This window comes from Aquarana catesbeiana, linkage group LG03 (assembly GCF_042186555.1).
Source record: "Aquarana catesbeiana isolate 2022-GZ linkage group LG03, ASM4218655v1, whole genome shotgun sequence".
NCBI classification, from domain to species: Eukaryota; Metazoa; Chordata; class Amphibia; order Anura; family Ranidae; genus Aquarana; species Aquarana catesbeiana.
Window position 1 is genome coordinate 505,281,474 of NC_133326.1, and position 13,292 is coordinate 505,294,765.

Below are 13,292 nucleotides of genomic sequence, written 5' to 3' on the forward strand. Positions count from 1 at the left end.
TCCCTATTTCCAGGGTGATGTTCTTGTATAGCTGCAGGTATTTCTGAAATGCTTCTTCAATATGTGTATCATCATATCCCTTTTCCTTAAACTTGTTCTTCAAGATCAGTCCCTGTTCTTCATAGTCCTGCTTAAGGATACAGGTCCGCCTAAGTCTACAAATTGACCCAATGTAACATTCACATTGACTGTAAGTATCATCCTTTGTGATTTTTTTTTTTACTAAACCTATGCTTTGAAGTTCTGCCATGTCTCTGTCATCTGTCAGCAGCAGATAGTGAAGAAGAGAAAGCATGTGACATCATCAAATGAATACCCTGCTGGCAGAGCAAAATATATTGATGTTCTGTACAGATGCCACACTTCTTGATGAAGAGTTACTTGTTGAAAATTGTCCTTTAAAATGTACCTTAAATAAAAAATGACTATAGATCTATAGCTTCCCTATGCTGCTTCCATTTACAAAAAAGCAGTTATTCCCTACTAATATTTATCTATCTCCTGGAGTGCTCAGGGTTTATTCTAACTGAGCACTAGGCAGCCAACTTGTGTCCTGGGTAAATTAGATAGCAATGTTATATTGCAAAATTGATTCATGTTCTATGCTGGACTAATATTGCAGTGTTAAGTGCAGTTATCCTTTAAATTTACCTAAAGTAGATAAAAATGACTATAGGTCCAAAGTTCTCTTATGATTTTTCCCATTTTTAAAATAGAAGTTTGTCCTTGCTAATGAAAATTTTAACACATCTGTCCTTATGTGTAAAACCTTTAAGCTGCTTGTCAATATAAAACACTTATAAATAAAGAAAATGAAATAAGGCAGTGCTTTGAAAAACACGACAAATAAACGACAAACTACAAATAAATACAAAATATGTGCATATGTGCATTTGTGCAATTCGTGAATATCTCAAAGTGCAATAAACATGTATAACGTGCAAAGTCAGCAAAAAATAAAGTGCTAAAGGAAATAAAGTGCGTTAAGAAAGTCTCTGTGTTTCTTCAATGAATACGTGTCACTCTGTGCCTAACACATATAATAAAATTGCTCTCAGTGTTCTCCCTAGTGTTGCAACACACACACTAGAGGTAATGGACCTTTTTAATTAAAAAAAAAGGTCTGAAAGTGCTGTGTTCTGGTATCACAAGCCATTGGGGGTTCTTTCACCTTAACACTGCTCTCCACGGCTTTTTATCTTTCCATACTCATGCTTGCTTGGAAACACATAAATAAATCTTTTCTACTTGAATTTTTTCTCATATAAAAGCACTTGTCTATGGTGGCCCTGAGTAGCCTAGCTCTGAGAAAGGGGTGCGCCCCCGAAACGCGTCACTTTTACCCCGTGTTGTGTTCCTGCACATGTCCACACACTGTGTGTGTTTTATGGCTCAATTGTGATTTGTGCTTTGTGAGTACCTACTTTTTATGAATTTTATTAATTAATTGTCATTGGTAATGCATTAGGTGTGTGTGCCTTCCATTTTATCTTTTTTTGTAGTCACACTAATTCAGACCTATGTAGATACCTTTCTTTCATTTTCCTGATGATCCATTCAGCTTCTGGGAGCAATTGAAATCCCTATATAAGTTATGGATTATAGAAGTGGTAGGGCACACAGGGCTATGACTCCCTGTGTAACAATGCTGATTGCCCCATGCTGAAATCACATGCTCATGCATAACCATAGTATTTTCTTCAGTCCTGAATAGGACACAGGGCAAATAATTAGAAGTGAAAGGGGTGCAGAGAAAAGGTAAGAGAACTAAAGCAACTCTGTTGCTTTGCCATAATGGACAAAGAAAGCACAGGTTTGCTTTAATACCTATCATCATATACCATAAATATACCCTCACAATGCAAAAAGAGCAGTAAACTACAGTATATAAACCCCTTTTGCACAACCTGTGGCCCTTTGGTGTTTGCAATGCGACCTGTGGACCTCAACAGCCAGCGTTGGTAGTGTTAATTTTGTAAAGGCAATGTACAAGCAGCAATCTGTAGCAATCTAAGGTAACATGCTCCCAAAGTTTTCGACTGGTCCCTCTGATAGTTAGATAATCCCTGACAGTCTTCTGTAGCAATATACTAAATAATAAACACAACCCTTTGGTAAAGTCAAGACTCAGTGGGGGCTTGTAATATAAATCACCTGCCTTAACTCACTACCTTTGCTCCCTTGCCTGCACTGACACCTTCACCTAGTTTCACTTGGGTTTAGGATCTTTGCCCATCTTGATTGGCCAATCGTGAATTATGTAAGTCTCGTTCATGCGCATGGGAGTTCATTAATTCCTCCTCGAGGTATGCTGAAAATGTACATTGAGCTGCGCATGAGCAGCTATGTGTACATTCTAAAGAAGATTTTAAATGGCAGTTACGTTTGTTTTATTGCAGAAGTGACATAGCATGTCTCTTCTGCAATAAAGAGCTTGTCTATTTGCCTTTTTGTTCTGCTTTAAGTCACTAAAATGAGTTCTTACTGGTTGTTAAAATTTCAAGCACTTAGTTGATCATCATTGCTCTTTAAAATGCCATAATGAATAAAACCAAATGTCCCATTGTACTTTTATTGAGCTCTGATGAGTGGTAGGAATTAGGCCTAGCTTTTACAATATTTCAACATGTCCCAAAGGCTCTGTGATCTCCTTCCTTGTTACTCTCAGGAACCCTCCTCATTAGACAGTCTTTTGCGAGTCTGCACTATTGCTCCAAGCTGCTTTGTCATCTTAGCTATATAGAACAAGCGAGGTCAGTTCAGAAATACTAGAGGATATGTGCAGATGGAAAGATGTAGGTATTGGCGAATAATGCCGGTGAAGCACGGCTGAATTTCTTCTGAAGCCTGGTTTTCTATTAGAGGGAATCTTTACTCTGAGATTACAGTGATAACAAGTCTAATGCAGCCTCCACTGGCTGATATTGCATTATTGTAAAATCAAATACTTAGGTCTACTGAGCCAGCAATTGCTTTAACATGTGGCGGTATGGGAGCCTGATACTATGTAATTGCTATAGAATGGCAGATAGCACTGAAGATATTTTGGAAAACCAAATCTAACCTTTTTTTATGCTGTTCTTAGTCACAGGAAATGCCCGCCATTTATTTGTAGCAAAACACAGTTGGGGTGAAGGCCCTTTCCAGTGTGGGAAAGACCCTTCTTTTTGAATGGATCATTATGTCCAGCAGGGAAGGGAAGACATGTGACTAAGCTATTTGAGATAGAATGTCATAATTGGTTATGTGTAGAGGCTAAGGCATACCCCAGTGCACATTTTTATTTACCCAGGGATTAATTTTTTTACAATTTCTTTTTATTTAAAGCAAAACATCAGAAAAAAATATTATATCAGTAAAGGTTAAAAAAAAAAAAAAAAGCAACCTTCAATCCGGAGCTGTCAGCAGAGTAATTTATCTCTACCACTAGATGTCAATCTTCTTAGCAGAAATATGGCCAGTGTCATTCAACCCACTTCCTCTGAGTCTGGGATGTCATGTACTTACCCCTGTGGGACTATATAACAATGACCTGGGCTCAGTGTACTACTGCATTGAATGTTGCTCACAAATCATTACGTGAACATCATTCAGTGCAGGAGGAAGTACTATCAACTGCTGCCACCAATGGAGAATAGGAGTGACCTGTCACTGGGAAGAGGGGTCTCAAGGAGAGGAGGAGGGCAAGGGGTGTTTTTTTTTTTTTTTTTTTTTAACAGCGTTCCAATTTAAAAGAGAAGTATGTTTTTTTTGTTTTTTTTTTAATTCATACTTACCTAGGTGGATGCAGCATTGGTTCGATGCTGCATCTGTCCCCCGGCGCCTCTACACTGAGAACTGAGTGATCGAACACCGCCGACCTCTCGGTTCTTATAGCTCTCTGCTCCTTCCTCGCTCACTGGACCGCTGAGCTGTGGAGGAGGTGGGAGCGGCCAGCTCATGTTCTCAGCGGCTCCCTGAGAGGCTGAGCCAGATATTGGTCCAGGGATCTAGACAGCTTCAGCTTAATTAAGAAATAATCACTAAAATCTGTTATAAGTGTTAACATGTTAATATCATTTCATTTTTTAATATTTTTAAAGCAGAAATTTTCATTGACATAATACCCAATGATCCTGCCATGAATGTCTTTGTACAAGCATTTCCTGTTATAGGATGACAATGTTCTGTCTCTGTTTCCCAGTTGTGATCCTGCACTGTCACCCTGCCACACATGCTTTCAATATACATCTAAGTGGCCTTTTCCTACAAACTACACAGGCACGGTCCACTGTTGTCAATCACTGCTGTCAAGTTGTCAGAAATCCTGCCCTTGCAGACTTTGCTAGAGTGCATGTAGACAGGAAATGACTGTAAAGACTGCATTAGGTCAGCATCACTATAATGCAAAAAACAGATAAAAACAAAACAAATCAAAAAACAAAACAGTATTTTTATGAAAAACAAAATAGCAATTTTTTATGATACACAGTGATTTGGCAAAATAAAGGTATTAAATCTATAATTTTTACAGAATTATTTTATTTATTGTTTTTATGTATTTATATACTTAGATGATTTTTATTGTATTATAAGGGGGTTCTTCAAAAAGTATCCACACTTTTTTAAACTAAGTTACATATATAAAAGTGTGGAAACTTTTTGAAGACCCCTTATACAATACCACGGTTTACCAAGAGAAATAGCACTTAATAATCTTTTTTTTTTTTTTATTTTAGTTTAAAAGGCTTTGCTACCCAAAAGTTTCTATGAGCATATAACTTTGCGTATTTCACTTCCCTTTCAGCTTCCTAATGTTTGCTCATCTTTTTCTATTCATTTTGCTGAGAAATCCTTTGTTTCCACTTTCCTTGGAAAGCCCTAGTGACTTTTAATGGTGCTCCTTAGATCTTATACCCTAGGAGACCTGGAGAGACCACCACCAAATCCCCTCTGGGAAAATTGTTCTCTATATGCAAATAATACACTGAGTTTTCTGCTCTCACTTTCCCGAAGGCCCATTCTTTTTGGATGGCTCATGGATTTCCCTGTCTCAAAAACCTTTGATGACTGGTCATAGATATGGCCGAACATTTCTAAATGTTCTTCGTTCAATACTTTTCAAGAATTGGCATACAAGTTGCTAACACATTGGTATCTGGCCCGATCTATGGTAGCTCAGTTTTATCCAACTGCTTCAAATAAGTTCTTTAAGAGTTGCATAGTGGTTGGTGATGTTAAGCAAATTTGGTGGATATGCCCCTTCCTCATCACGTTCTGGTCTAAAGTAAAGTACTTTGGGTCATGCATACCCTATTCCTTGTAAGAATACAGCAAAACCCATGGATAGCTCTCCTACATCTTCAGATAGACATTTTTTTAAATACTAGCACAAATCAGCCATGTGTATCTTTCTAGCTGCAAAACAAACAAAAGCCTCAGCATGGAAATTGCAATCCCTCCTATTTCATGAAGTCAATATCCATTTTCAGGTTTTTTGATTTATGATTAAAAAGAAGGTTTCTAGCATTCTACAAGATACTGAATGATACATTTCTTAAGATTGGGGGTTACCTACAAACTCACGTCCATGGATCCAGCTGCACTCACAATGCTATAGCTACCCTTAGATTAACCTTGAGCTTGGCTCACAGCATCTCTCCTTTTTTGGCATTTAACCTGGGAAAATGTTCTGCTCATTCCTACTGTATATTGTTTCAAAACTAATAAAAATCTTTGAAATGAAGAAAGCTTTCACTTCCCTATCTGGTGTACTGTGCTCTTTGATTCTTTTTACTATGGAGATGTATTCCTTAGAGAATCCCCATGAGGACTGTGTAAGCAGCAGAGTACAAGCTGTCAAAATGCAGCACGTGTTTTAGTAAGACTTCTCCCACCACACATACTATTGTGAAATTGTCACCATTAGTTGTTGGGTTATATAGGAGAGACTGTCACCTATCAATGTGGTAGACTTCCTGTCTGTAACAGTATTTAAGAAGCCAGTCATTGAATCAGTCCACTAGTTAACCATGAGAGATAAAGAGCCACCTTCAAACTGCCGGTGTGCTTCTCTAGTTCTCACCAAGATTAGTCTGCAGTAAGACCAAATTTACTTTTAATCCCAATGTCTGGCTTCCTGGGTAAAATCAAATTAAACCTGAATGCCTGATTGAATATGTTCATAACTTATCTACAAATGCATCAAATTATATATACTGTACAATCAAACCCTGGCCCCTTAATACAGAAGATATTCACGTTGAAGAATATTTCTATTTTTATATAATGTGAGGTTCCAAGGCAAAACACAGAAATGAAGAAAGAATAAGCCCTAGACAACTTCGGCTGTGGGTTCCTTTGCATTTTAATTTTTGATCTTGGGACTGGAAAATTTAAAAGGGCCATTTACCACAGTGAGTACCTAGCTCAGTGTAATAAGCCAAGGTTCAGGTGACTTGGTGAATCCCTATAAAGATAGTGTGGCTTTCTAGGCATTCTGAGGATGGATGAGCACAATGTTCGGATTGAACATAAGTTCAACTCAAACATTGGGTGTTCGATCGAACATTATGGGGCATTCGCAGAAAATTTGAGCACCGCAGGATGCCCCATAATGCACTGCGAGATTGCAGTGCATTGCTGTATGATGATTGGCCAAAGCATGCACCTGACCTGCATGCTGTGGCCAATCACAGCATGCTCTGCTGAGAGAGCCATAATTGGCCAAAGGCAGGGTGCCTTTGGCCAATCATGGCTCAGGGGGACTAAGTCCACACCCCACACTATATAAGGCTGCTTACAGAGCAGCCATGTGTAGTGTAGTTGGCGTAGACAGAGAGATAGCTTGACTTAGATTAAGCAGGCAGGTTATTCAGTTAGTGGCAGTGTATTTGATATATATATTTACAGTCAGTCTACTCTGCATTTTGCATAGACTATATATTCAGTGTTTATTCTATATGCAGTCAGTGCAGGCAGTGTATTAATATATATATACAGTCTAGTATATACATATATACTCTGCATCCAGTGTAGCTTATATCTACAGTGCATTCCGTGGTGTACTGTTTCTAATACACTTCAGGCGGTGTATTAATATATATATATACAGTCTAGTATATATATACAGTGGGGACGGAAAGTATTCAGACCCCCTTAAATATTTCACTCTTTGTTATATTGCAGCCATTTGCTAAAATCATTTAAGTTCACTTTTTTTCCTCATTAATGTACACACAGCACCCCATATTGACAGAAAAACACAGAATTGTTGACATTTTTGCATATTTATTAAAAAAGAAAAACTGAAATATCACATGGTCCTAAGTATTCAGACCCTTTGCTCAGTATTTAGTAGAAGCACCCTTTTGATCTAATACAGCCATGAATCTTTTTTGGGAAAGATGCAACAAGTTTTTCACACCTGGATTTGGGGATCCTCTGCCATTCCTCCTTGCAGATCCTTTCCAGTTCTGTCAGGTTGGATGGTAAACGTTGGTGGACAGCCATTTTTAGGTCTCTCCAGAGATGCTCAATTGGGTTTAAGTCAGGGCTCTGGCTGGGCCATTCAAAAACAGTCACGGAGTTGTTGTGAAGCCACTCCTTCGTTATTTTAGCTGTGTGCTTAGGGTCATTGTCTTGTTGGAAGGTAAACCTTCGGCCCAGTCTGAGGTCCTGAGCACTCTGGAGAAAGTTTTCGTCAAGGATATCCCTGTACTTGGCCGCATTCATCTTTCCCTCGATTGCAACCAGTTGTCTTGTTCCTGCAGCTGAAAAACACCCCCACAGCATGATGCTGCCACCACCATGCTTCACTGTTGGGACTGTTTTGGACCGGTGATGAGCAGTGCCTGGTTTTCTCCACACATACCGCTTAGAATTAAGGCCAAAAAGTTCTCATCAGACCAGAGAATCTTATTCCTCACCATCTTGGAGTCCTTCATGTGTTTTTAGCAAACTCCATGCGGGCTTTCATATGTCTTACACTGAGGAGAGGCTTCCGTCAGGCCACTCTGCCATAAAGCCCCGACTGGTGGAGGACTGCAGTGATGGTTGACCTTCTACAACTTTCTCCCATCTCCCGACTGCATCTCTGGAGCTCAGCCACAGTGATCTTTGGGTTCTTCTTTACCTCTCTCACCAAGGCTCTTCTCCCCCGATAGCTCAGTTTGGCCAGATGGCCAGCTCTAGGAAGGGTTCTGGTCGTCCCAAACGTCTTCCATTTAAGGATTATGGAGGCCACTGTGCTCTTAGGAACCTTAAGTGCAGCAGAAATTTTTGTGTAACCTTGGCCAGATCTGTGCCTTGCCACAATTCTGTCTCTGAGTTCTTCAGGCAGTTCCTTTGACCTCATGATGCTCATTTGCTCTGACATGCACTGTGAGCTGTAAGGTCTTATATAGACAGGTGTGTGGCTTTCCTAACCAAGTCCAATCAGTATAATCAAACACAGCTGGACTCAAATAAAGGTGTAGAACCATTTCAAGGATGATCAGAAGAAATGGACAGCACCTGAGTTAAATATATGAGCGTCACAGCAAAGGGTCTGAATTCCGAGGACCATGTGATATTTCAGTTTGTTTTTTTTTATTAAATCTGCAAAAATGTCAACAATTCTGTCAATATGGGGTGCTGTGTGTACACATGAGGAAAAAAAATGAACTTACATGATTTTAGCAAATGGCTGCAATAAAACAAAGAGTGAAAAATTTTAGGGGGTCCGAATACTTTCTGTCCCCACTGTATATACTCTGGATTCAGTGTAGCCTATACATACAGTGCATTCAGTGGTGTATACTTTCTAATACACTTCAGGCAGTGTACACAGTATCTAATACAGTGTGTACAGTTTCTACTACACTTCTGGTGGTGTACACAGTATACAATACAGTGCAGCCATTGTACAGTTTCTAATACAATGCAGGCAGTATACATAGTATCTAATACCGTGTGTACAGTTTCTACTATACTTCTGGTGGTGTACACAGTATACAAAACAGTACAGCTGTTGTACAGTTTCTAATACAGTGCAGGCGATGTACACAGTATCTAATACAGTGTGTGCAGTTTCTACTACACTTCTGGTGGTGTACACAGTATACAATACAGTGCAGCCATTGTACACTTTCTAATACAATTCAGGCGAAGAACACAGTATCTAATACAGTGTAGTGTGGTGTTGTAAAACAAAAAATACATCATATCCGGGAGGTCACCAAGAAGAGGCAGATGCTTACAGGTCAGTAAAAGAGGGCAAGCAGCCTCTGTGTCTACAGTCAACAGTGGTGGTCGTGGACATGGTGCATCCTCTGCAGGTGGCCATGGGGCACACTTGTCCTTTTTTGCTGCTGCTGGCCGTGTTATTGAGCCACAACATGCAGAAGAGCTGGCAGAGTGGATAACAAAGCCGTCCTCATCCTCCTCATCCTCTGTCACCCAGGCTCAGAGTAGTTTGTCTTCCAACGTAGCTGCCAAAGCGGCCTATTAAATCGGCTCCTTGTCCACAGTCACTCCTTGTGTAGCCCCACCATCATGCATGGAGGAGTCCCCAGAATTATTGGACCACAGTGTCTGTAATATGCTGCTGGAGGATGCGCAGTGATTTGAAGGCTCTGATGTTGGTTCACAGATTCAGGAAGGGAGTAACATGAGCCTAGAGAGAGGGGGTACCACAGAAGGACAAGAAACTGGCAGTCATGTTCCCCCAGCTGCAGCATACTACCAAGTTGGCTCCAGTGACAGAGAGGGAGGGGATGATGTGGTCACTGACTGTACTTGGGTAAGAGAGGAGGAAAGTGAGGAGGAGGAGGAGGCACAACTCCAACAAGGCAGGATGTCCTCTAGGGGGCAGCTTAAAGGCAGACACCCTATTGCATGACACCGCAGAGCTCCACAGGTGCAGGGCACTGCTGACTCCCCCACTTTTAAAATTTCCTTGGTGTGGGCCTTTTTCAACACTTGTGCAGCAGATCGCACCGTTGCTGTTTGCAACCTATGTTTGAAGTGGATCAAGCATGGCCAGAACAGCAGCTGCTTGGGCACCACATGCTTGACCAGACATATGATGACCTGCCATGTAGTCTGTTGGCAACAGCACTTGAAAGGCTAACATCAAAGAAAAAGGTGGACTTCTCCTTGCTCCTCATCTGGGATCTCCAACCCTACTATACCTCCAGTCCTCTCAAAAACCTGCACTGAGAGGAATGAAGGTATAGCAATAGGTGTCCCAAGTACTTGCAGCCAATCTGCTAGCAGTACACCACCAATTGATTTTAGCAGGAAAATTTCCATACCCCAGTTGCTGAACCATAAAAAGAAATTAGGTCCCAGCCATCCACATGCTCAGCGTCTAAATGCTAGCTTGACCTGATTGCTAGCACTGCAACTGCTGCCTTTTCAGCTGGTAGACTCTGCCCCCTTTCATGAATTTGTGGAATGTGCTGTACTTCAGTGGCAGGTTCCAAAACGCCATTTCTTTTCACGGAAGACCATTCCGGCTCTCTACCAGCATGTGGAAGGCAATGTTTTGGCCTCGTTAGACAGGGTGGTCAGCAGTAAGGTTCATATTACCACTGACTCATGGTCCAGCAGCCATGGGCAGGGACGTTACCTTTCCTTCACGGCGCACTGGGTAACTCTGCTGGCAGCTGGGAAGGATGCAGGACAGGGTTCAGTGTTGTTTGAGCTTGTTCCGCCACCACACCTCCAAAATGCTAATGGTGATTCTGCCACAGCTCTCTCCTCCACTCCCTCCTCTTCTTCTTCCTCTATGTCCTCTTCTGCAGATTTGTCCTCTGAACCAGCGGTGCTCTGAAAACGTTCAAGGGGCTACGCAAGCAGTCAGGCAAAAAGATGCCATGTGGTGCTTGAGTTAGTCTGCCTAGGGGACAGGAGCTACACTGGGGCAGAGATTCTGTCAGCTCTGCAGGGGCAGGCTCAGAGGTGGTTGACGCCATGCCAGTTTCAGCCAGGAATGGTTGTATGCGACAATGGCACCAACCTTCTCTCCGCCCTCCGTCAGGGACACTTGACCCTTGTTCCATGTTTGGCACATGTCCTGAATTTGGTGGTGCAGTGGTTCTTGACCAGGTACCCAGGCTTACAAGATCTCCTGAGGCAGGCCAGAAAAGTCTGTGGTCATACAATGCCAGTGCTCAGCTGGCTGACATTCAAAAGAATGCAACCTGCCCACCAACTGCCTCCTTTGTGACATGTCCACCAGGTGGAGCTCAACGTTGGCAATGCTGAAGCAGCTGCCCACACATGGACAGGGTCAGGGGAGCTTGGCTTGTCCCTCTAATCTTCCTGCTGGAGCACACGCTTTTATGGAATCATGGACAGGGCACTTGAGGCAGAACAGCCAGAGAAAGAGGAGGACTTCCTTTCCTCTCAAGGCCCCCTTTAACCAGATAGCATTCCTGTGGTCCTGCCAAACACACAGGAAGAAAAAGAGGAGGAGGATTGTGTCAGTTTGGATGTAGAGGATAACACTCAGCAGCAGTCTTCAAGGGATGGTTTTCAGTCCCCAGAAACCCAAGGAATTGTACGTGGCTGGGAAGTGGAAGTTACAGATAATGTGATCCTTAGTGACCCAGAGGACTCAGAATTGAATGCCTCTGCAAACTTACGCTGCATGGCCTCCCTGATTCTGCAAAGCCTGCAAAAGGACCCTAGGATACGTGGTATCAAGGTGAGGGATCATTACTGGCTGGCAACCCTTCTTGATACACATTACAAGGGTAAGGTTGCAGAACTCATCCTGCCTTTGCAGAGGGAACAGAGGATGAAACATCTTCTGGAGGCCTTGAAGAAAGGTTTGTGCAACGCATTTCCAGACCCTGGGCGGTTACCATTTCCTGGTGCTGGACAACGTGTTGCTGAGGCTTTGTTCAGTCAGAGGAAGAGCGGTGGAGAAGGTACCCGGCTGACCGATACCTTTAAACAATTTTTCAGTCCTCAGTGCTAAGGTCCGAGCAACCATCGCCAGCGTCTGCATTATATGGTGCTGGAATATCCAACAGAGCATCCACTGGGTTACTGGGTCTTGAGGATGGACCACTGGCCAGAACTTGCTCAATATGCAATTGAGCTACTCGCCTGTCCTGCATCCAGCATGCTTTCTGAACACACAATCAGTGCTGCTGGAGGGTTTGTAATGGATCAAAGAATGCTCCTGTCAACAGACTCCATTGATAGGCTCACATTCATAAAAATGAATCAGTCTTGGATCAGCAGCTATAAAGCACCTGATGCTGATGTAACTGATTGAATTTCCCTTGAAGACTGCCTATTCTGACTCAATCTTGATGATGCTAGCTTCCAGCAATATTTTTGGTTTAGGGCACCACCACCCAAGGCCCAATTTTTCTGCCCCTGTTTAACAGGGGCATGTAATTACAATTTTTGATATAATATTTCAATGCAGGGCCCATTCCTGCGCCCAAAAAGAGTAACTGTGAGGGGTTACAGTGTTGTAGCACCACCACCACCGCCACCGCCACCCAAGGCCCATTTTTTCTGCTCTTCTCTAGCAGGGGCATGTAATTACAATTTTTTATATAATATTTCACAGCAGGGCCCGTTCCTGCACCCAACAAGAGTAACTCTGAGGGCTTACAGTGTTGTGACACCACCACCACCACCCAAGGCCCAATTTTTCTGCCCCTGTTAAACAGGGCCATGTAATTACAATTTTTTATATATTATTTCACAGCAGGGCCTGTTCTTGCTCCCAACAAGAGTAACTGTGAGGGGTTACAGTGTTGTGGCATCACCACCACCACCACCCAAGGCCCATTTTTTCCCTGTTTAACAGGAGCATGTAATTACAATTTTTAATGTGATATTTAACAGCAGGGCCTGTTCCTGCACCCAACAAGAGTATCTGTAAGGGATTACAGTGTTGTGGCACCACCACCACCACCCAATTTTTCTGCCCCTGTTTAACAGGGTCATGTAATTACAATTTTTGATATAATATTTCACAGCAGGGCCCATTCCTGCCCCCAACAAGAGTAACTGTGAGGGCTTACAGTGTTCTGGTACCACAAACAACTAAGGCCCAGTTTTTCTGCAGAGTATATAGGGCAGGCCGTATAGTATACAGTATACTGCTGTTCAGAGTATATAGTGCCTGGGGGCCCCCCACGCTTTTTTTTTTTTTTTAATTTTGGGGTGGGGTTCCCCTTAGTATCCATACCAGACCTGAAGGGCCTGGTATGGATTTTAGGGGGGGGCATCCACGTCATTTTCTTTTTGGTATTTTTGTTATTTTTATCTATATTGCTGGGATCCGACAATACATTACAGCC

At 42.2% G+C, this 13,292-nt stretch overlaps 1 protein-coding gene across 2 annotated transcripts in view; it reads right to left on the minus strand.

Annotated features, from left to right (window-relative positions):
- The window catches only part of GLRA1 (glycine receptor alpha 1), a 286,546-nt gene that overhangs the window by 250,033 nt on the left and 23,221 nt on the right, over positions 1–13,292 (minus strand). The window lies entirely within an intron of this gene.